Raw genomic sequence first — 24,791 nt, forward strand, 5'->3', positions numbered from 1 at the left:
AAGTCTGATGTATATGACAAAACACTCAAGAGAAATGTACCCTCTGAAAAAAAAGTTGGGTTTCATTTATGTTGTTTTTATGATTTAGGTCTACGTAAGGTGAGGCATAAATATCTAAAGGACAGTTTTTGCTCTCAAACATCTGCTAGTGGTGAAGCAAAATAAGGAGAGATTGGACTAAATTTTTATTTTTTTTTTTGCTTCATGTGTAGGAAAATAAATTATGCAGAAATTGATTGGTTTACTGAAGGTCACATAGGAATACTTGGTCCAAAGCTGGGAAGGCAGAATTAATGTACTGGGTAGACTGCACTATCACAGTTTGTAGCTAAATATTCAATATTCTGGAGATTAAAGGTAGTTGGACCATGGTGTTCAGGAACTAAGCTGCTATAAATGTATTTCTATGTCAGTGGCACCCTCATGAGATAAAGCCATAGGAACTTCACCACATCATGGTAAGAATTGCTCAGAAATTGAGACCAATTGGAAGAGTTCTTCCAATGCCTGAACAAACTGTGCTTGATAACAGAGTAGATGGGTGGTTTGCAACTAGCGGTATGTCTGGAAAACAGCTGATACTTTCATGCCTGGGAGAAATAGTGATTGTTTCTAAAATACAAACAGGTATAACAGGTATCCAGAATGACTTTCTCAGGGGTTATTTTGGGACATTTCTCCTATCTCTGGAGTTTTCCCTCAGATTGCTTGACCTGAAACCATCCAAGGTTCTCCCCTGGGAAGAGAGAGACTTGACTTTCACCATTTATGCTACCTGGCAGTGTAATGAAGTAATTTAAGTAGAGAAATTGAATAAATGCCTTTATTTGTAGGGGTGGAATCCAGTTAACTACTCTCACTGTAATGATGAATAAGATCTGGCCTTGTCTAAGATCATCACTCTGGTGCCTCTAATTCAAAACTTGTCAGGTTATCTCAGCTCCTAAAGTACCTGGCCTTGAGAGGTGTTAATGGACTGGCAGAGCCAGTGGAGAGCTGCTGGGGAAAATGGAATCTTTGTTCAACTGTCAAAATGGTTGTCCTAGGAAACTTGGATTTCTTTTCTTTTACCAAAATGGAGAGGGGGAAAATAACAAACTCACACCTTTTTATAGTGATTTCACTTCGTCAGTTCTGTGTCTGATGCTTTTATTTTTATTTCAATTTTAAAAAGAAATTTTGATCCAATATATGAAGTTGAACATTTTATATAAAAGACAGCAAAAGAAGATATTTCACATGTAGAATTCATAGGTTGTTCTTTTTCTTTCCCCTCCACATCCTGTTTTTGGCTATAGGTACCTGCTGTTTCTCACCCAAACAGTTTCAGATGTGTAAAACTAATTTTATTTTTTTTCACATTGTGCTTTTTGGAGAAATATTTGCAATGTCATTCCTGGCTGTGCTTGGAGAAAATTCAAGCACTTTGTTTCTACCAGACTCTTCTCTCCTTGCAAACTGCCCAGTCCCTTCTCTTCTGGAGCTGCCTCATACTTTCATCAGTACAGTTTTGAGTTTGGGCTTCTTCACCGGTTACTGTGACTCAGAGCCAAGATCCAACAGAGTAAAGCTTGATTATAAAAAACTTCAAGCACTGCATTCTCCTCAACAGCTTATCTCACTGAGTTTATGCCCAGTGCCAGCTTCAGTTAAGAGGCATTGCTTCTTGCTGTTACATACTCCAAATGCATCCCTACTGCAGAGGCAGCTGATCTGCACAGCATCTAATGTCAATCACTAACCTGTGCAGTTTGACTCACCATGATCTTTTTTCTCATCTTTCCTGCAGGTCCCAGCAAGAAGTCGCACTGTATTTTTCCCCGTTGCTCCCTGCAGAGTTCATGTGTTCGGCCTTCTTTCTAATGATGGCAATAAGCAGCTGTTGGCTATTATCTGATGATGTGTAAGTCATTACAACATCTGCACCTCACCCTTCAGTAGATTTAAAAAGTCTTAAACTTTCAAACATCTTCCTCTTGAGTTAGTACATTAACCCTTTTTCCAGCTTGTGTCAAAGCCCTCTGGCTCTCCAGTACCCAACAGAATAAGCACATTAGCAAAAGGAAATGCTGGCACCATGTTGCTTGAGTTCTCAGACATACGAAAGCTACTGACAAAACAGTCCCTATGTCTGTCTGCTCACGGCAAAGATGTTTTGTCCTATTTCTCCACACCTTCGATGCATCTTGCTTGGCCAGAACAACAGACATGATTTCTCACTGGTCTGCACTATAATTCCTGTGCATCCTCCTGTGCTGTCACGTGCACTCAATCAGGTCACACACCCATTCTCACTTGTGTGTGCATAGTCCTGCATGCTCATACTGTCCATTGCACACTTGGTGTAATTTTCTTATTGGAGATCCTTTTCTGGGCTTTGGCATTCTTGAGAGGTTTGATTGTGGGTATGACTCAGAGCCTGCCAAGGTGCTGAAAGAGTAATGCATTTTCTTCACTAAAATAGATGCTAACCATATAATCTAGACTTTTGTTTGACCAATGCTCTCAAAAATTTAGGGTAACTTAACAACCTACACACTCCTTTCCTAATGATCTGTGTGATGAATTCCACTCTCAAAGCACCTGTTTTCTTACAGGAGATGGCATAGTTTGAGAGCTCTGCTCCCATCAGAGTGTTTCAGGCTCTGCAACTGCAACATTTTAGATCAACACATTAAAACCATTAATATTTTTTTCAAATTCAGGAGAAGAAAATTGAAGTTGAACTTGCAGCACACAATATGGAACATTTCAAGCTTCTGACACTGGTGACCTTAGATATTAATATATGAGAAACTGTGATGAGTTGGGAGCATCTATTCTAAATCCTTTTGAGTTATAATCTGGGACAGAAAAAAAAAAAAAGCCAACCAGGATTTAAAAATAGCTGTGTGCCTTCTGCAGTCAATTCACTCTGCAGGAAATCTGAACAATATTTGGGAAATACTATAACTCTCAGAAAGCCCTGTTGTTTCTAAGCAGAGACAGTCTGGTCTTATCCACGTTGAGGAGCAAATGGGATTGACAAGCATGTAACAGAATTGAGACAGAAAGTGTGAAACTGTGTTTGAAAGCAGAGAGAAGCTTAGAGACAACCTCAGCTTTATCGTGATTGACAAAGAGAGAGGAAAAGAAAAGGAAAAGAAAAAAAAAAAAAAAAGGAGTTCTGTAAAGGAATTCTTTATGATATCATATGCATTTAGAAAAGGCAGAAGGCGCCTGAGGGGGCCAAAGGAAGCCTAACTAAAAACCACACTGAAAGCTAGAGTTTTCTGCCTAATACCCCAAACTTAGCACAGATCGTTAAGGAGAAGATGCCTGACTGGGTGGTACTAAGCAAAAGCCATTGGCATGGTGGCAAGTGATATCCACTTCACATCCCTCATCCAAATGTGTAAATGAGAACTAGAAGTCAGGACAGAGTCACAAGAGCAGTGGGAGGAAAGTCCAGCCAGATGAATGCAACCTTCCTGAAAGAAGTGGCTGAACAGGAAGGCCAGCACTGACTGCAGGCAGGATGTTGCACAGCTGAAAATAGAAGGTTAAGTTTCCAAAATGTTGTGCGTTGGCAGTGGGATGCTATCCGTGCATTTCGCTGCGATAGTGGAATTTATGTTTCTAGTTTTGCCTACTGGACTTCAAGGGATTTTGTGGTATTTCTGGTTTTGTTGTTGTTATAAGCCTGAGCAAAATTTGCAAGCTGATTTACATTGCATGCTTACTGTCGTGGATGGGGAGATTTCTGTCGGTCTGAGGTGAAGCTGTGGTTACTTATCTGGAGGTATTGTGATTTATAGCAAAGGAAAATATGCCTTTGCTACAAAGTTCTCCCCTCTTCTTTCAGGAAAAAAAAGAAAGGATGGGGTTTTGCTTTTAGGTAACTTTCAGACACTTCAATACTATCCAAGCAAATTTGTTTAGGAAGACATAGAGAAATTGGATACTTTTTGTCAGAAATAAGTAATACGGTGTCTTTCAAATAGCTCTGAGGCTCTGTAGAGTGTGTGGTAACACAAGGCTGTGATTACAGAGGTGGTTATGCCTGAGCTATGACTGGAGCTGCAGCATCTGTTGAGGGCTGAGTAACACCTGCAAGGGTTTTTTTTAGAGGTGAAAGATGATTCTTTGGTGCTGCAACCTGCTCCTTCACTTGCTTCTATCATCTGAAGGTTAAAAATACCACCTGTATCTTTATATGCTTCCCCAGTCCTCTCTGAGACGTGACACCCATTGTCAAGGACCCCAAAACTCTGTATTCTTCATGTCAGCTCTTTTTGCTCAGAATTTAATGGAAATAAACCTAACTAAACAGAAAGGATCAGTGTGTGCAGCAGCTGCTGCACACAAGTGAGATGAACACATGCAAAACTCTGCAGTGTAAGCATGGAACCTACTCACTGCTCACAAATATTTAAAAAGCGGTGATTTGTAAAAATCCAGCAAAGTGCGCTATCAGTCTTTCTTCAGCTAAAAAATGTTCATTATTTTTCAGCTCAGTTATTCTCTTGATTTTAAGTGTGTTCGACCATCTGTTGAGGGCACAAGAAGACAGAAGCAAGTAATTAAGCAGACCAATTGCACCACACAACAAATAATGGAGATGAAGTGTTTAGATACATTTCATGGGCTAAAAGTCATTTTTCATGATGAGGGCTTATGAAGAATATATGCAGTTGTGAGAAATAGGAGTGGTGAATAATATGAAAAGCAGAATCATTTGAAAGATCTTTTTCGGGACCTATCTCACCTTGCTGTATTAGTCTAAAAGTGCGACTAGACCTATAGGCAATCTGAAGTAGGCAGCAGGAAGGTCTAGACACTCATTAAGTTAGAAGACTCCACTTTTGGAGATGTCATCCTTTCTCATTGCTCCTGGAAGGAACCCACATCCCAGCATTATTCAAGACATTGCTTTAAACCAGGTGAAGTCAGAGGAAGTGCACTGCTTACAGAGTGAATTCCCAGCATTATCCTCGTTTCAGCTGTGATGGAGTTGATTTTTCCTTTGTAATGTCTGATGCTGTGTTTTGACTTTAGGAGAGCACACCTGTTGTTTTTAGTTGTTGCTGAACAGTGCTTCACAGAACTGAAGGTATTTCAGTTTCTCACCTTCTCAACATGTCCTGGGCATAAGGTGGTGGGTGCTGAGCAACTGTTTATGCATCACTTGGTTTTTTTTGGGGTGATTTTTGTTGTTGTTGTTTGCTTCTGTTGTTGTTGTTGTGTATATATATATATATATACATATATTACTATCACAACTACTGTCCTTTTGTCCTTTTCATTTTTTCCATCTTAGTAAATAGCTTTTATCTCAATCCACAAGTTCTACTTTGTTCTTTTCTGATTCTGTCCCTCATTGCAATGTGAGGGAAAGGAGTGAGCAAAAAACTTTGTGGTGCTGTGCCACCTGTTGGGTTTAGCTGCAACAGCCTTTAAAATCAAAGCCAATTTTCTCATTGCCCAGTATTTTCTATACAAAGGCCTTTATGTTTAACTTTTGAGGAGAGGTTGCTTCTTGGAGTGAAGGTACAAAACGATGAGGGCAGGCTGAGTGACAGACCATACATTTAGAAATAAACAAAAAGGACAGCAGATAACCAACGTTTCTGTGCCCTTCTGAAGCTTACCATTTTTTTTTTCTCAGCACACTGGGCAATGTCACTGTCATATAGGCATTGTCCACAACCTGGAATAGACTTTTTAAGTAAACATACAGGCAAACCATTTGATATAAAGTCTAAGAATTGAATTGCAGTTATTTCTGCTATTTTCTTTAACATCTCCATTAAAAAGCCTTGTGTCTGCACTGCATTGAGCATAGCAAAATGGATGTGAGATCTTTTTCTTAACCAAATGAAAACCCACTGTCCACTTTCTCTACCAAATGGCAAAGGTGGCAGACTTCCTAACACAGTGAAGTTCAAGAATTCTCTTAAAGAGTAAATGCTGCCTAATCCACTGGATTATCACTTAGCAAGTAAATTTGAATAACATCAGTCTGATTTTTCGCCAAGCTGTAAATTTTCTTTGGCTGCCTCTTTAGATCATTTAGAGCATTGTGAAGTTTTACCTTGTTATATTCTCTCTAAATATTTTCATGCGCCTTGTACAAACAAGGAAAAGTTAGCATAGCTTTCCAGCACTCCTTTTTGCTATTAAAAATGTAGAGCTATTTACCTTTAATTGCTGTTGGGAACAAGACCTCAATATCCACATTCAGGTTTCTCTGAAACTTCTTTCATTTCCACCAGAAAGTTGGCTGCTGGCTTTTGCATGTATTCTACTCTTTGGGATTTGTGAAGGAAGGGGAGCCTCCAGGAACCCAAGGATGGATTCCACTCCTAGCTGAGGCTGAGCTGCTTACTGAAAGTAAATCTTTTAGGTCCTTCCGCACCAGTTACAAGATTTACAAGCACCTGGCTATATTCAATCAAGTTGCTTGTATATGGGAATCAAGTTGGCAGTAACTCTGGAGTTAAAATTTAAATTAGTTTTTCTGTGAGAACCTGCCCATGTGTGACTTACTGATCACCTTCAGGGTACTGTGCAGGAAATGAAGATTTATTACACTGCTGTCACTTGACCCGTGGCTTCTACCTTTCAAGGATGAGCATTTCTCTTAGCCAAAAGGAAGCAATTCGTTGCTGAGACTGGAGGATTTCTGGAGGAAACAGCACTTTCTCCAAAACAATTAAGAGGGATTGAAAGGTAGCTTAGCTGGAGGACACTGAGTTAATCCACTGGTATCAGGCAGAAATTAAACGTGAGACTTGCACAACATATGAAGTAGTGTCCGTACTAGGAAGGAAGTGGCATGAAAGCCAGGGACAGTTTGGAGGTAGTAGGCTAGTTTGGCACTTAGAGAACTTTGTGAGCAAAGCTTGCAGTCCTTAATTCCTGTTGAGGTATATTAAACTTCAGAGACACTGGCTGAACTAGAAAACAGTATCATGATTTAACAATGAAATAGTAATAAATAATCAAGTAAGCACATTAAAAAGAAAAAGATAAATCTTTCAGGTTTTTGTGATTCTTAAAGGTGTATGCACTGATTTGGTTAGACTTCATGTAGCCATATACCTCTGCAATACAGAGAGATGCTTATTGTTTCTGTTCTTATTTTCAACTGCAAGCAATCTTTGATTTCAGAGGGAGATGGAAGCATTCAGAAGGAAGCCTTATCAGATGACATAGTAGCAAATGTACTATGAATTGCAGTGTGGGCTGTGTAGGTGTGCACATGTCAAATAAAGGCAATCGCCTTATTCTTGAAAAGAATATATATATATATATATATATATATATATATCCTGTCTGTTTCAACATAATTCCTTTAGTTGCCTTTATTTGCAACACGCTCTTGTTCCACTTCGGAGGGTGCTGGTGGGAGAAATAAACTCATCACTCTTACTGGTGCCAAATTTTCTAAAGCAGAACATCCTCCACTCTAGTTTGAGTGCAGTCTTGTGCAACGGTTCTTCTGGAGCTACCTGTTAGATTGCAGTGTATCAGAAGTTATCAACTGATGAGCATCATGACTTATCAGCACTATAGTGGTTGTGCTTTGACAGGTATTCAAACTGAAAGATCAATTTACATTTTCTGAAAGGAAAGTATATGCAGTAGATTAGTTTTCAAATGGTTTTTAGTACAAAGAATGAAACTACTTACATCGGTGATTTTCTAAGGATACATTTGTTTTTGCTGTGTTGTTTTTTTCCTCCTCTTCCAGATGCAATTCCTATTTGCTAAAGATTCAGAGCATTACATTAGAATATGGAAGACTTGGAGGGCAATTTTAGAAAAATAGATATCTAAATCACTAACATAATCCTTCTGGCTCTTTGAAAATGAAAAATAGAGTGTTTCAGAGAGCTATTTATTGGAAAGATTAGTTTTATCATGAAATTATTACTTGAACACATGGCTCGAGATTGGCCATTACCTTAGAAAATTCACAGATGAAAACACACAGAGAGTTCGCAATGAAAAAGACCTAATGACTGAAAGAGTCTTTTCCTTCTATACTGCATTTTCCCCCTACAGTTATATTTTGGCTTCACCTGGGAGAAGTAAACAATCTGTTAAGAAAGCAAAGGATGGAACAGTAAGTTAAAACTGTATTATAAATTTTGTAAATGGTCTGGTTTTGCAGTGGAAAGCCATTTTGTTTATTTATTGATAGATAAACATTGAAAAATAAAAAAATATTTATGTGCAGCATTTCTTTACAGTAACCTTTGTTGTTCCTTTTTACAGGAACAGTTGAACTGCAGATATTACATGGTAGACTGAATAAACCTCTTAGTCTTTATCAATGTGTGCGTGCATGTATGAACAGCATGGGATGACATAAACAGCTTATTTTATGTTTATGTTTTAGAGACAGTTACATGTTATATGCAAGGATGATTCCTTTAAAGTCTGGTAATGTGTTGGCAGTCTTAATCTAGCTACTTTGTTGTAGTAAATAATTCTTCTTGGAGAAGACCTCATCAGTATCACCTAAAACCTCTAGTTGCCAACAGAATTTTTTGTTTTCTTGCAGCGCTGCCTCACGGATCTGCCTGTTTGAGTTATAGAAGGATAACAGGACCAAGCTGTCCTTCATTACGTGATGGAGACTCAGTTACTCTTAAAGGAACTCTGAATCCTGCTGCCTGATGTAAGGAAATGAGAAGATTTATTTACCCTATTCTGTATTTTATGGTCATTACATGTATGAAAAATTCTGATGTCATATTGATGGTCCTTGAATAAGCATCTGCACTGACACACTCTCATGGCCACTGCTGCTATGGGCACACTTATTTTGGAAGAATGCTTCTACTGTTGTAGTTTTTTCTCGCTCACTTTTGGCATGTTTAATTCTGGCTAGCGTAAGAATTTGCTCATGTGAGACCAAATGCCTCCATGCAGAATCAGTCCCCTCCTGTTTAAAACTGGAAACTAAATGAATTCATGTTTTGAAGTTTGTAGCAAATTTTCATGTCAGTATTCCATTTTCGAGATAGGAGGAAGGCGTTTTTATTGAAACTTCAAAAGAGAGAATAGAGGGAAGAGGGAATAGTCAAGTCAGCATCCTTTCAAATGTCTTACACTACATGGCAGCAGGGATTACATTGGTCTTGGGAGGCCAACGTTGTATTTATAAAAATAAGTTCATCATCCCAAACTCAGGTCATGTTTTTGAGTACTGATGTCTACACAAGCAGTTATCTGCAGCTATACATCCGTCTGTTGGCCTTATGACTTGGCATCTGGGGAAAGTGCTGTGTGTTAGTTACTCTACTTAAAAGTCTGCTTTTAATGTTTATAAATAAATATATTGCAAATGTTGATACACTAGGCTAAAAACATGAATTCTTAGCCAGATGAAGCCCCTCACTGCAGGCATGCTTGTCCCTGGGTAAAAACGACTGAGCCATGAAATGTATTTGATAGAATTAGTAATATCTTTTTCAGACTTTTCTCAGCTGGTCTTAAAATGTTCGTTTATATCTAGGACACTTTCTAAATCATCAGAAAAGCTTTATTTCTTAGAGCAGATCTGTCTGTTGTCTTGCATGTGGCCCTGAAGTGTTACTGCTGGAGGAGGAGTCAAATGTTGCAAAACGTAATTTGCATATAAGCATTGCACATCAGTTGCAGTTTATTTTGCCTACCTCTGGGTCTGCTTTTTAATTGCCACGAGTAAAATTTCCCTTTTGGCAGTGAGCCAGTGCAAGGTAATGCAGATTCAGATCTGCATAGGCAACTTTGTGTTGAGTCTTTTCACAAGGCTAAAATTATTATTATATGGACCGTACTACGATAATGAGAAAAATATAAGCACCTCACCTGATAACATGTCATGGGAATATGTTGTTTATTCATGTCTTACTATTTTTCTGTTTAGGAAGTTCCAATCTTCTAGTTGGAAAGGAGTAACACAGATGTTTAAGACACATGCAGCTTAGATGTAACTTGTGAGTACAATTGATTGCTTTGAATATATCTAAAACTCTTCATTGTGTGAAAAATTGTAGCCAGCCAACAAGCATGCATGGAATTGGGCTTGCACATGTGTTCTGATTTCCTGTGGTCAATGAGAGAAAGGAGGAAAAATTATGGTGAATGTTATTTGCCTTGAAGTATTCAAAATGAGCTTCTATGTATCAACTAATGTTTGTTCCAGCAGCCCCTGATCTGCAGAAATACAGATCACTAACCTGTCTTCATGGTAACCTCATGAAAATCCTGCCTTTCTAATGAAGGGAAGGATTTAGGAAGGTATTTACTTTTAGTCATCTTCGCTGTGGTTTGGTTTTTTTTTGCAAAAAATGGAAACATAATAATCTGCTTCTATCCCTCTTATTTAATTCATCCTCCCAATCTCTTGTATTTCTCTTGTAAAAAAGAAGAAGAAAATTAAATGTGATGGAATGGCATTCACTACATTTAGTATATTTAGTACAGTTACTAAATATAGTGGTGCTTTCCATTGAAAGCGTTTTGATGGGAGCAGACATTTCCTGACTTGGGCCATAGTAAAGCATCTGATACGTGCAGCACTGCGGTCCTTCACTCCCTCAGATCAATTCAAAATAGATTATGCAAATCTAAGGGAAATCTGATGTAATAGGCAAGCTGCAGATAAATGTTAAATCAGCATGCAAGATTGCCAACTGTGGCACTTAAATCTACCACAATTAAATCTATCTCTCTACCTACCCATCACCAAAAGGAAATGGCTGGAATGCTTATGATAAATAATCACATCTACAGTCCAAAATATTTTGTTTTGTTTTTTCTTTTCATTGACCTACAGTTTGAAACAAGCTAAAACTGTTCTAATTCCTGCTGTGATCAGGAATTAGAACTGTCATCAGTTTCTATATGGAGAGTTCCTTGATTGGTCTGTGCTTCTTGTGATTAAAGGCAGCGTTCCCTGGTAGCAAAGGAAAGTTCCAGTGGAAAGCAGAGGGAGCCAAGCTGGGGTGACAGCCTCGTTAACTGGGTAATGGCAAAGCAGATGTGATGGGCAAATATAAAGCAGACGTGGTACAGAGGACTGAAACAATGAAGTTTATGCAGACTGGTTTTACATTTGTTTCAGAAAATCTGAATCAAGTTGGAGCATGTATGTTTTCAGTAGTTGATTCTTATGTGAAAAGTAGCATGTGTCATAGAGCTTGGGGACATGACAGTCTGTTCTACCTGGGAGTCTGAAAGTGTGTCTCCAGGAGAGCACATGCATCCCTTGTTTGTACCCCGTGCAGTAGTGTTGTTTCAGTGAAGCGTGAAACAAGGACTAGATGTGGACTTCCCTTTCCAAGAAGGAATTCCTGAGCTGGTGGCTATTTCTGCAGTGGAATGCTACTCTTCCTATTCATTTTCCAAGCAACAGCTTTGAAAGATGTTTCTTTCCTTTTTAGAGGACTTCTGTAAGAAATACTGTTCTTCACATGATATAGATCAAGAAGGAAAAACCACTAAAACCTCAAAAAATCCCACAAACTGGAACAATTGTTTCTTTCTCAGAACTAATTAGGCTAAAGGACTGTAGTAATAGTGGTCATTTCAGATTAGTTCTTGTGTGTACTCATGCATGTAAGTTTAAATTTCTTTCCTGCCAACACTTACGGAATTTACATCTTTAGAGAGAGAAAAAGTATGTCCAAAGTGAATTGATTTAATCTTTCAGTCATACAATTGTAACAATCTCTCTGCATTATTTGTCAGTAATGAAAACAAACTGTCATAGGTACTGTTTCCAGGGGACTACCAAGAAATGCTTAATCTTATTTGAGGGTCTCGCAAGCCACATGTTACAGCAGGTAATAGATGTCTTTAGAGTGAAGCCAGCTTGAGAGGGAAAGTAGAAGTGTTTATTTAATCTTAATTTGCATTTTTCCTGTTTTTCTGGATAATTATTTTTCTGTCAAAGACTTGCTTTGTTTGACTAGGGGAATCAAGTTAAAAAAAATAAGTATTACATGTTGGTTATAATATTTAATCAGCCAAGATGTACTGTGGTCTACAGTAGTTGCTGTGGGGTCATTTGGAAGGATTTTGACAATTTGAAAAAGTTCCCTCATAATGAAAATGAGGACAGTCAGTAACAAAGTATTATGGACAGTGTGAGAGGCTCCCATAGAGAGTGGAGCCTCATGTGTCATGCGTATCACACACACCCATCTGTCTTAACATCTACAACCTGAATCAATAAGAGGTTGGCAGAGCAATGACAGTACAGTAATGAGTGACACAACTTGCAGCAGACTACCATCCTCTCTAGTCCCAAGCAGCATCTTATGAACTGAGTCTTGCTTCAAAAATTAACCCAGGCTGGCAGTGACTGAAATTACTTTTGCAGATTTTATGAAATAACATATATGTGGAAGTGAATGTTACTGTGCTCTGAATTTGGCAGCATCTTAAATCAGTTTTTGTGCTTATATTAGGATTTGATCATCAACATGTTTTCCATCCATGCTTCTAAATGGTGCTTGATGATTAAACTGGCAAATAACTAGAATATTTCTTTGTCAATTTGCTGAAGTTTACATTTTCTTATCACAACACTGTTCACTGTGGTGTAAAGAACTGATAAAGCAATAAAATAGCTTGCAATGAACAAACTCCACCTACAAAGAATATTTCTGCTTCTGTAATAGTCAGTGTGAAAATTTTCCAGGCTCATCTAACGTTAAGTAAAGCCATTAGGTAGGTGGCAAGATGACAGTTTGTGACCCTGCTGAATCTGTGGGGCTTTCTCAGTGTATGTTAGCTGTGCATTGAGTGTCCAAAGGCAATAGATGAGCCAATGGAAGGTCTTTCTGCTAACAAGGAAAGCTTGAGGTCTCGGTGTATATCTAATCTGTCTGTTGGTTGTCAAAGCACCTTGCACTTCCTGATCAGCTGCAGCAGATGCTGCTTTTTACACCCACTGCCTCAGGCTGCCTCCCCTAACTCTGCCTAGGGCACTTTGAGCCTTAGTAGAACCTAATTAAGAGTTGGAGAACACTGTATTCTGGCTTTTGCCAATAGCAGATGGCACTTGAATGGCCCCTCGTCTGCCCATTGCTCATAGTAGTTAGTAGGATTGTGAGCAGGGCACACAGGAATAGGATAGCGTGGCCGCAGGATCCAGTCTTATGCCAGTGGATGTCAAAGTCAAAAATTCAATGAAATACCTTCCAGGTGAACCTGAGTGTGTTCCTGAATTTTGGTGCTGGTTGTAAGAATGTGGACAGCCTTCTAATGCAAGATGCAGTCTCATTTTTTGGTTATCAATAAGCAGGTTAGTACTCTTTACACCTGCTGAGGCTCCTTTGGCCCCAGAAAGTCTGGCTAAGGTCTGCCATCAAGCCTTGGTAGCCTGGACTAGCACCATTTACATGAGCTTACTGATGGTCTCTTCCTCACTTTCCCTGTCACAAGAGCTTGCTGCTACTCTAGGAAGGCAAACAGGGCAACTAATAGAATATTTATCAATCTGAAGTGGAAATGACAACTGCAGCAGTAGCATCTCCAGTATGTTTGCTTGCCCAGTTCCCTCAGCCTCCAGGACCAGCAGAGGGAAGGTGGAGAAAGGTTCAAGATGAGATATTCTTATCAACAGCCATGTTTAAGTTACACTAATTGACATGCTCTTCTAGCAAGGGAAGATTTTCCAATGGCAACAAGTCCTTCAAAATCTAAAGCTAAAGCAGCCCTTCTCTCTTGATCTCTGCTGAAATGAGCTTTGCCGCCTTACTTACGCCAATGCACAAACATGACATCTTTTTTTTTTTCTTTTAGCAAAAGAAATTCATGTAAAGCTTTCAAGTGTAGCCTTAAGTGAGAGATTTGTCATTTTTTGACAATAATTCACATAGACTCCAAAGCAAATGTACTTCTGAACAGTGACTCTGTGAACAATAAAACAAACACTCTCAACTACCTACCAGCTCATCCATCTTTTTAAATCATGTCAACAGATTTCAACTTGCTCACCAGGTTTTATTGTTTCATGGAGAAAGAAATAATTTGTGGTGGAAAACCCTGAGCCATTGACCTTTGCAGTTATTTATTACTTGGTCTTACTTTCTTTCATGTGTCTTCATCATTTTCCTGTCAATTGTTTTAATTGATGTGGTTTATTCTGTCTTCTTAGCCATCTGGATTGCATAGGTAGATTTGTAAGTTGAACCATGCAGCCCTCCTGCTTAAATTGGCATCCACACCCTGTTTATAAAATTTGGGATAGTGCTGTGTGTGTGATTTCTGTTGTAGGCTAGATGTGAATTCTTCCTTCTATCAAGAAAAACACATTTATGCAACCTGGCGTGTAAGGCTTGCTGGCAAGGAGACGAGTCAGGCTTTCATTTGAACTGGATGGTGGATGAGCAGGCTTTTTAGAAAGGGAGATGGGCAAAGTAGCAGATGGATATAAAACACTTGGCATTGCAGGTAAGTTAGGCTTTATGCCATAAGGAACTTCTTAGGGCGTAAGAACAACTATGATCCAGGTCATTTCTGCAACACAAGGGAGAGAGAGGTGACTGTGGCTGAGCTAAGTCTGCAGTTACATTTCCCACATTGTCATCACTGTTATAAATGAGTGCCCTAATTAGAACCGAGGGAATTTATGGGCAGATATGAAAATGTGGTTACTATAGTTACCAGGTGTTCCAGCTCAGTCGGGAAATGTTGCTAATATAATGATAGCCCAAGGGTAAACACATGAGATAAATGATGAACAAGCCCCTCTGCTCCTGGAGATATATTTTTTTTTAATTTTTATTTGCACATAGTTTGCTGACTTGTTCCGTAAAACCAGCATCCACCACAACAGTTCCTTTCCTGTCCTTCCCTTTCTTTCCACAGACTGGTACCGGATAGACTATAAGGATCTCTAGGGAAAAGAAAGTGCAAAAATGAAATAGCATTTAGAGCAAGGTTAATTATCTATTTGCATATGGTTTAAAGCTCTCTGCTAAAATCCTTCCCCTCTCTTCTGTATGCTGTCTAGACAGCAAGGCAGACTATGTGCATTTTCACAAGTTCAGATGTAAAACTTATGTTGTGTCTGTGTGTTTTCTCTGCTGACCCGAATTCCAGCAATGACCCTTGATGCCTGTCTCTATGTATGGACGGTGAAAGAGGAGAATGAATGAACAGTGATATTATCAGCTCTCCCCTTGCATTCATTGTCTGAGATGAGGGACAGCTCAGTGTCCTGCTGCTTCAGTTCGACTGCTGGCATTAGCCAGCAGGTTTGGGAGGATCTGAGGGAAGAAGTGGCACTTCAGGGTGGCAAAGCCCCCACACATTTGGCTGGAGTGGTGTTTTACTTGGTGCTGCCTACAGGCAGGTTTACATAGGTTGTTACCATTTGCTACAGTGAAAGGAAGAATTGTAGAGTCAGGTTAATTTCTGTTGCAATTTCTCTGGAGACAATGAGGTGACACTACTGATTGCTTTGACATAGATATTTCAGTCTTGAGTAATTACCTGGCTTCTCTAGGAACAGTGTAGGAGTAGACAGAAAATCAGAACAGCTGCCGCTGAGGCTGTTCATCCCCGCCACCCAAAGCAGTACTGAGAAGGAGTTGCTCCCAGGTTTTGGAGAAAGCATGCAAGAGGAGAAAGAAGTCTAAAGCATTAGTAGCTCTGTATAGCAGTATACAGAAGCCTCCTGCGAAATATTTGCTCTGTGAGATGTTATGAGTCCTTGCATGAGCAAAAGGACTGACTCTGTTGTTACACAGAAAAGTAAACCACAGCAGCAGCAATGGGCAGATCAGTGTTAGCACCATCATGGACCAGGCAAGCGCTCACTCCTCTCTAGAGCTCACTTCAGGCTGACACAAAGATCCTTAAGCTTTCTGAAGCCAGAATTCATTGCTTATCTCATTTAATCTTAAATACCTAGTTAAGGATCTTTAATCTGATACTATAACCTTGCCAAGAGATGGGAGCTCCAGAGAGCAATCTTTTTTTCCTCTGAGTTCTGAACTTCAGCTTGGGAACCTTGTGTCCCCATTAGCAAAAGATGCAAAAAGGCTTTGAACACGATTACATCAGCTAGGATCTTAATCACAGTCATGACTGTGTTGATGAACTTGGCCATCCTGAATGGCTTAAATTACTTTGGATGATGGCTTTGCTTCATTAGCAGGAGGGTGACACACTGGCGCTGTTACAAGCCTTCCTGCAGGAGGATGTATTTGCAGAGGTGCGATGAGGGAGCTTCAGCATTAGTTTTGGTTTAAAATGAAGCGAAGAGCACATGAAAAGGCATCTGAGTTGGCAGTGCCTCCTTTCTGTAAACTTTTTCCTTTCTACCCAGAGCTTTTTGGAGCACTGTGCCAGCACCAGATGTAGTTGAATCAGGTTCTGAGTGGAAGTAGCCAGGCAGAGATTGTGTGAGTATCTATGTTTGCACGTGATGTGCTGCTTTTCTACAAGCTGCAAGCATCACTGACCACAGAAGGCTCATCTGTTGTAGCGTACACCTCTGTACAGAGGAGATAACCCAGCTTTTCTTTTCTGAAGATAGTCCTTTACTGGATCACCTCCATTGTGGGTGGCAACTTTGTTGTTACATGCCACATGCTATTTGCAGTGAGATATGTGTTGGCCCTTGCAGCTCATCTGTCCTCTAGTGGGCTCAACACAGCTTGCCCAAATAGGAGAAATAGAATATGTTTTGAAAGAAGAAGGGAAGTGATTAATGCTCAAGGAGACAGCAGACAGGTGAGATACGAACTAATGATGAGGATGAGATTTCCTTTCTCATGATACAAGAGATAACAATCAAATTTAGAAGTGCCAAAGATGCCAGCTGTCCTAAGTCTGCCTAGATGGACCACTGGTCTGAGTCTAGTAATAGCATATCTTACTCTTTTGCTGACGTCAATTCCATCAGTGTTGTGGTTATTGGGGTTTGTCTCTGTGGAGTTGCTGGGCTGGGCAGACATTGCTCGTATGAAACAAAGAGTGATAGGAGCCATTTGACCAGATGTTTCTGTAATCAGTGAAAGGATTTCAGGAATTGTCTTCCCTAGACCTGTTTTGTTTTGTTTTTTATCTCTCCATAAGCTTAAGAAACAGTTACAGGAATCTCTTAGTACCCAGTTATCAGCTTTTGCTCTGTAACCCCTGCCATATCACCGTAGTAGCCCAAGTGGTTCACAGCTTGCACACATGTTTGAGTTTTTGGTCAGGTTCAAAAGTGTTTTGACCCTAACTCAAACTCGGGATAAAGGAAATGAGCCTAGTTTTTTATATGGACACTGGATTTAGAATTTGAATGAATTCAGCAGCACAGACACACATATTTTGGGGAAGAGTTAATAAGGGGAGAATTTATTTTTTTTTTTTCATTTTCAAATAGAGAAATTTTGCATGGCTGCAAGAATATTCAGCAATCCCTACTGTCATGTCTGCATTGTAGGAATCCTATCTTCCTCACCTCATTAAGACCAACAACTGTGTGCTCAGTCTCTGAAAAAAATCTGATACACAGAACTCCCTGTCTTTGCTAAGATGATTATAGAGATTTCCCCTCACAAATTAATATTATGTTATAGATACTCTAATCACAATGCTCATTTTCTTTTTGTGATGTGAATAGAGTGCACAGGCTTTGACTCTCTGTTTAGTATGTGTGTATCCCTAATTGTGTGGGATGGTTCTGCTGTTTAAATATTGGATTGGGCAGGTGGCATGAGCCAATTTCTTGTTCTTTGGGGTTTAGTGAGACCCAGCTGCCAGACTGTGGGTGAGCTGTGAAAAATGCTCTTCTGTAGATCTTGGCTATGTATTTTGGCCACATTTTCAAGGCCAAAACTGTTCAGGAACATCTAGCCCCTCATGTGGTCTGTCAGCCTTGACAGAGTGCTGTAGCTCAGATCACAGACCCAACAAATGTAATTTTCTCTTTACAATTTCTACTGATTTTGATCTTGTTGAGTTTTCTAAAGTGCAGTATCCATGAAAAGCAGATCATCTTTCTGTTTTTCTTCTTTGAAGGCAAAATCCAAGAACCCTTCTGTTTCTAAGGACACAAAAAATGGCTTTTTGCTCTAATCACTGAACTGGTATTATAATCCCGTGGACAAGAGTATTAGATGTCAAGAAAGCAGATTTTCAGGCTGCCAAGTATTCTGGGTTAGCATGGAGTACAGGCTGACAAGCTGGCTCACTATGATTAGATATGTATGTACCTCATTGTCACAACTCAGCACCAGAATAAACAAGTCTGGTATTGAAAAAACAATAAAGCTAGATGCAAAATGATCTCCCATCTCTCAAAATGTCCAGAATGCTAATATTTTATCACTCTGATGTCAGAAGGAGCTAATGCCTTCTATCACCTCACATCTGCTGTTTCTCTTGTGGTTGGGATTGTTCTGCTAAAAGATTGCTATAGGTGATGTTTTCAAATTTGAGCTAGTTCATGCTACAGATGTTGTTAAGACGGGTGATGTAGAAGGCATTTGCAAGTCAGGGATCTAGTAGCTTGGACATGTAGAATGGCCTGGACAATGCTAGGAGTTGTATAGAGCTTCTGCAGTTTTTGTTAAGACCTTGTGTACCAAATTATCAGCTGCTGTGAGATTCAGGACTTTTTTGTCTGGAAGTTCACCTGGAGATCAAGGATTCTTCCTTAAGTAGTTCTGCCAAAATTGGAGAGTCAGGCAAAAAGTCGTTCCCAATCTGACAGTTCATTTAAGACTTAAGAGAGGGCTAAGTACACTGTGGCTTCTGGTATCAATGTTTTTGTTGATTTCTTATGGAAGTGAGCTCAAGCACACAGTACTGTTTTTTTCTTCATGTTCCTCTTCCTCTTTTGGTTCTACATTTCATGTATAATTTCTGAATTCTTCTTCCACTCCAATAAATACAAAGGCATAAAGTACAGAGGTAATTTAAGCTCTGGTGAGAAAACTGATCAAACATAAGAGTAAGGTACCATATCGCTCTCACCAAAGGGGCACACACGATCACTGGTTGTAGTGAAAAGACATTGTGGAAGGCTGTTCTGTGACAGTAAGAAAACCTACAACATTTTAGACATCAACAAAGTCAGCAAAAGTGGTAGAATTATTCCGGAATGCATATTTTCAGTACTGCTATTCCTACATGAAAGATTTGCTTTTGAAAGAGATCATTAAAGGAAAAACACCTTAAATAAAATAATAGTATATGTCATCTGTGACGGTACAATAACTATAAAGTAATATACTCTGAAAGCATTTACCAAGTGAACTATGAAGCCTGGCATTCACTGAGGAAAGTAAGATGGAATTTTTTTGAAAGAGCTCGAGAGGTTTCTGAGAACATCCTCAGTGTGTGTATTACTCTGCTTCATTCCTGATCCTAGCTATAAAAATGTGCTGTTTGCTACTGGATGAAACTGGTGCCATTTAATGTGTATAGTGTATATAGCTTGTGGAAAGGTATTAAATGAGCTTATTCCTCATTTTCTTGGTTTTTCTATTCGTTGAACGTTTGTTATTTTTTTCTGATAGTGATCCTATATATGCCATATGCAGTGTTTCAGACTTGGAGTATAATTAATGATTGCTCATGCATGCCTTGGGAGTGCAGTGTGTAGCGTGAATTCTGTGGAGTCATGTCTATAGTTCAGCTCACTTTTCTACCATGTGGGCAAATCACATTAAAATGTAGAAATATAGAATCATAGAAATCATAGAATCCTTAGAGTTGGAAGGGAGCGTTAAAGGTCATCTAGTCCAACTCCCCTGCAGTAAACAGGGACATGCACAGCTAAATCAGGTTTCACAGGGCTTGATCCAGCCTTGCCTTGAAAGTCTCAGGGGACAAAGCATTGACCACATCTATAGGCATCCTGTTCCAGTGCCTCAACACCCTCACTGTGTACGGAAGCATCAAGATGAGCATGATAAGATACCAAATAGCTTCATCTCTGTAAAATGTTTCCTACCTTGTTTGGAAAGGAAGGATGTGGGAAAGGATTGATAACTGCCATCTAGAGGTGAATCTTTCATTCTGAGTACTATTTTGGGGTAGTTTTATCTGTCTTTTGGAGAGGTAGGATATTAAATGATCCTTAAAGAACTGGAAAGAACTCAAGTTTGAGAAAGTAAAAGGTGGATGGTATCAGAGGGACCAAGTTCTGTTAGAGCTCCTGTCAGCTGTGGAGTGCATCTGTGTGAGTAAACAGCAGAGAGTGAATTCTGGCTCTAAAGCCAGCTGGCAAGACTTGACCTTGTCCATAATGTTAAACTTCTTTGGCCTCCAAGCTGTATGCGTGCATGCATGGAAATTGCCTGCTGGATGTAGTTCTTGGGCTGTGATAATGGCAGGATTTGGAAAATGCCATGTTCTGCAAACTTAGTGGAGCTGATGGTTGGGCTCCAGTGCCCAGAAGTGATTTCTGGCACTGTATTTCTGACTGGTACAGTTTCAGCCTGCCAGTCTGGCTCTGAACACTTGAGCTTATTCAGACAGTCTGTTATTTCGAAGTTCATACAATAGATGCAGAAATTTTGTGTATTGTGAGAAGCACTTATCATTTGAAAATACCTTAAAATTCTTCCCCGACTGAACCTGACTTAGGCAGATCTTCATTAGCTTTACTAATGACGTGAGATGCCTACTGAGCTGGGAGTGAGGAAGTTGCGTTTCAATAGTGACAGCTGCTCTTCTGAGGGTCAGACGTGTCAGTGAGCTGTGACCCTTTTGGAGCTTGCAGCTCTCATGCCATAGAAAAAGGGAAAGCTCACAGGTAGTGTGGGAAGAGCATCATCAAGCAGCCAGATTCTGGTTACCCAAGTCACACAGTTGCCTTTCAATATGTGTCCTAGATTTTAACCTATTGAACCAAGAATGTAACAAATCAATGGAAAACACATGGTTCACTGCTCAGTTTTGATAGTATCAGAAAGGGGAATCAAAGATTAATGGTTGTAACTATTTTCTAAACCTTTCTATAATGCTTTTAGCTTGGTTTCCAGAGGAAGTGGTGTGTATGTAGTAGTTCTTTCTTCCATTTTTTTTTTCCTCCCCAGTAACTCTTTCCCTGACCAGATTCCAGCAAATCTGACAAGTATGTCAATCCATATGAGTTTTGTCTGGCCAAGTGTAGGAGAGAGACTTGTCAGTGTCTCCAGCAAGGGAGAATGGTGTTTAAGCTCTGCAAAAGAGATTATACAAGGATGAGCAGTCCTGTAAAGTCCACAAGTGCAGGAAGTGCTTCATGCTGGATTTTCTCTTTTATGAGCTGAGTTCTATAGGAAAGTAGGGACCCAAACCCTCTTTTCAGGTACTTACTATCATACCTCCATCTTTTTCCAGAGGAAATATTTTGCAAATGGGATGAAGTTAATAAACAAAAGCTGCTTGGGAAATCTAGGTGTCTACAGGTCTGCCTCAGTGGATAAGATCAGTAATTGCTTAATAAAGAGGACAGCATCAGGTTTTCTCTGGAACTTGCTCTGCTCAATGCAGAAGGATCCATCTTGCATGGTCTTGAAAAATGCTGTGTGCTCTGAAACCTGCATGTGCAATGACTTGCTAATGATGTTAATAGACATGGGCCTATAGATTGGTTGTGCCCTGAAATGGAGATTTTAAGAGACCATGTTTGGGAGTGCCCAGATTCCTGTAGGACAGATACCGACCCTCATTATCTAGCTTCTTAAACCCTGTGCTTCCTTTCCATGTTATGGATCCAGCAATCAGAAATGTCACTTCAGAGATGGAGCTAGTATTGGTGAAGCACAAATCCAGTCTCTGTGAAGCAGTGACTTTTCCCAGTACGACAGAGATCACAGGACATGCCACTAAGGCCAACCAAGACAACATCAGATTCATCCTGAATAATTCAAGCCTGCCTTAGCTTGTGTCTTTTCAGAAAGTCTTTATAGAACAAAAGGCCAAGTACATGTCAGAGTAGTTTGACACAAAATAAAGAGTTGTGCATTATTATAAGCCATGCTTAATTTTTATTCTTTTTTATCTTGCTTCTTAGGATGCTGTAGACACTGTTGAAATATAGAGATTATGTTTCCAGAGTCAACTCGGTTGTATCCTAGAGAACTTGATGCTTAGCTCTGGGGAGAAGTAGCACTCAGTGTGTGTGCAGCTGTGGGATCACACTTCTAAGGAAGTGTTTGTGGGTGTTACTCTAGCAGCTGTGTCTGAGATAAAGCCCAGCAACATTCTGAAAGCAGCCAGTTCCTGACCATGTGCCAGTGTTAGATATTTTAGGAAGGTTCCTAAAAAGTGAGATGATGATACCTGCCAAAACAGAATAAACTCAGGTAAATACTTACATCAGTCAGTATATGTAAGGGTGTGACTAAGGGCACAAATCTTTACAAGTGCTGCAAATCCACAAAACAATCTCTGTGATGCATAGCAGCAAGTCTGTCCTGTAAAGACTTCATTTAAAGTTGCATAGTGCTTGGTCATACTGTTGGTAATTATTCCAAGTTCATGTTTTACATTTAGCTGCAGGAAAGCAGTTGAGATGTCTTTTCGTAGCTTTCCTAAAGACTGATGCTTTCAGATCTGAGAGTTATCTTCCAGATCACCACCTTTGGAAATGCCTGTTCCCTGTTGTCTTTGAGGAGAACTTGGAGGAGAAGATACTTCCCATTTAGGTGATGTGAATCCAACCCCAGTTGTGGTGCCCTTACCTTGTTGCAACTGGCTCCCTTCTGTGCCTTTTCATGCCTTATTTAGAGTACCAGGCCAAGTGAAAGGCCAGGTTAACAGCAGAGCTGCATGCAAAACCTCTGGTTTCTGGAGGGAAGGGGCTTAAAGGAAGACATTGCTTTTTTTTTTTTTTTTTAAATTTTTATTTATTTATTTTACTTTTTCTCTAGATTTTCTGTTCCATTTCCTGTGTGTCTCCACTTCCTCAGTGTCTCACAACAAACCTTGGTTTCTCTCTTTTTTCTTTTTTTTTCTTTTTTTCTTCTTTTTTTTTTTTTTCCCCTGCAAAATCCACAGCTACTCGCTTCGTATTTTTATTCCCTTCTGGTTTTATTCTGGGTACTGAAGAGATACTTCATTTGAAAATAGAAAATTATTGGGGTTGGAAGGGACCTCTGGAGATCATCTAGTCCAAGCCCTCTTCTAAAGCAGGTTGGATAGAGCGGGCTGCCAGAACAAGCCCAAGCATCTTTATTCTCATTAGGACAGTGCTGTGTCTTTTCCTGATCATAGTCGGACTTTTCTTCAGGCTTTAGTAACATGGAGAGCTGGGTGCTGTTAAGAGCACTTGTCTCTGACTGCCAATAAGGGGGGAGAACACTCCCCTCTGGTAGCTGAAGCTACCCAGTGCCATTTGATACACACATATTGGATTTTCAGTACAGTGAACCTGGGCATGTTAATGGTGCTCACATCCAAGAGAGTCAATGAAAATGAGTGCTTGCTCTCAGCTATTTCAGTTTGCTATTATTTTGGACCATTGGCTATGAATCAAATTCAAGCCGGATTGCACACAAATCACCTAGAACTGTATATAAAAGGTCTCTGATAAAATTAGCAGAGGAGCCGCTAGCCTCGTACAGCTAAAGTGAGCCATCATTGCATATCTGCCCCTAAATGTCAGTGCTGCTCTTTCCAGCCTCTGTGCTGCTTTACATTTGAGAGCACAGCCTTGGCGATGCTTGATTGCTGCTGTACACTCAAACATTGCTTATATGGATTACCTTCCTGTATGGCATTTTGTGAGTATGCTGAGTGACCGCTGAAGGTTAATAGGACTCGTGACAGTGGGAACTGATGTTTGTTATGGCTCTGATGGCAGGCAGGTAGCGATGGGGCGGCTTTTCTGCATTGTCCTTCGTATGACCTTTCCTGTTGCTGGAGGAGAGAGGCTTGTTTCTCTGGCTTATTTGCAGAAGTGCAGGAGGGCTCTGAAATCATCGGTATCTGCCTCAGGGACTTCTCTTTTATCTATTTCTGGGTGTAGCAGGGGGGAGAACAGCAAAAAGAAATGCAAGAGTTTGTACAGGAAATGTTAGAGGACTAGACAACTTCTATTCCAGACCCTATAGCTGTGAGGCTTTGTATATTTGTCAATAATCTGGAGACAGGATGTTTCACATCTCTCTAATTGTCTCTCTGATTTTGTTTCATTGAGGAAATGGCACCTTTTTTTGTGAAAGTTTCTCTTCATTGAGATGATGAACGCTACAAAAGCTGCTTTGGACATCTTGCGCAGTAAAGAATTGAATGGGAGCAAAAGTGCCCCTGGCTGTGCTGCATTTATTTATTGCTTCCTCCTCAAGAGGGAGGTTAACGTATTACAACAAGACTAGGGGCAAGTGAATCTTGCCCTGAATCAAAGACAGCTTAGAAAGAAATTAAAATTGACTTCCTCAGGCCACATATATTTGTTTTCTTTCTGCGGTCTTTCCCTCATCACTGTTGGTTTGTACAATCTAATGGGTACTACGAGGCCAGCAGTGTGATGGATTTTGATGTCACAGAGAAAGTACTGAGTGTAGCACATAGCGGGGAAAAAAAAAACAAAAAGGAAAAAAGATCCTTGGATTTCATTGCACAAATAAATGTCAGAATGAAACAGATGTGGCACTGCTTCAGCTTCCTGCTATGCAAAGTCAATCACACAGAAGCATTCGTGTGACCAAGAAGTCCTGTGTTGCTCTGGTGCAAGTGAGATACAAGGTCTAGAACAAACCTTTTTGACTTACATGCCACTTAAAACTCAGAACAGGTTTAGTAGCACTTCCACCCAGCATTTTAGCACAGATAGCCATTCCCACAGGTTATCACAAATGAGTTGGAAC

At 39.9% G+C, this 24,791-nt stretch overlaps 1 long non-coding RNA gene across 3 annotated transcripts in view; it reads left to right on the forward strand.

Moving 5' to 3' along the window:
- The window catches only part of LOC107313379 (uncharacterized), a 519,257-nt gene that overhangs the window by 295,869 nt on the left and 198,597 nt on the right, over nt 1-24,791 (forward strand). For 2 of the 3 annotated variants that reach the window (XR_004307159.2, XR_004307161.2), the window contains 4 exons: nt 1,790-1,903; nt 8,050-8,110; nt 8,552-8,668; nt 9,902-9,971. This is a non-coding gene — a long non-coding RNA (uncharacterized LOC107313379). The remainder of the gene's footprint in view (nt 1-1,789; nt 1,904-8,049; nt 8,111-8,551; nt 8,669-9,901; nt 9,972-24,791) is intronic. The other variant, XR_004307160.2, reaches the window with a different exon arrangement.

This window comes from Coturnix japonica, chromosome 4 (assembly GCF_054131305.1).
Source record: "Coturnix japonica strain WE chromosome 4, WE-NBRP24, whole genome shotgun sequence".
NCBI classification, from domain to species: domain Eukaryota; kingdom Metazoa; phylum Chordata; class Aves; order Galliformes; family Phasianidae; genus Coturnix; species Coturnix japonica.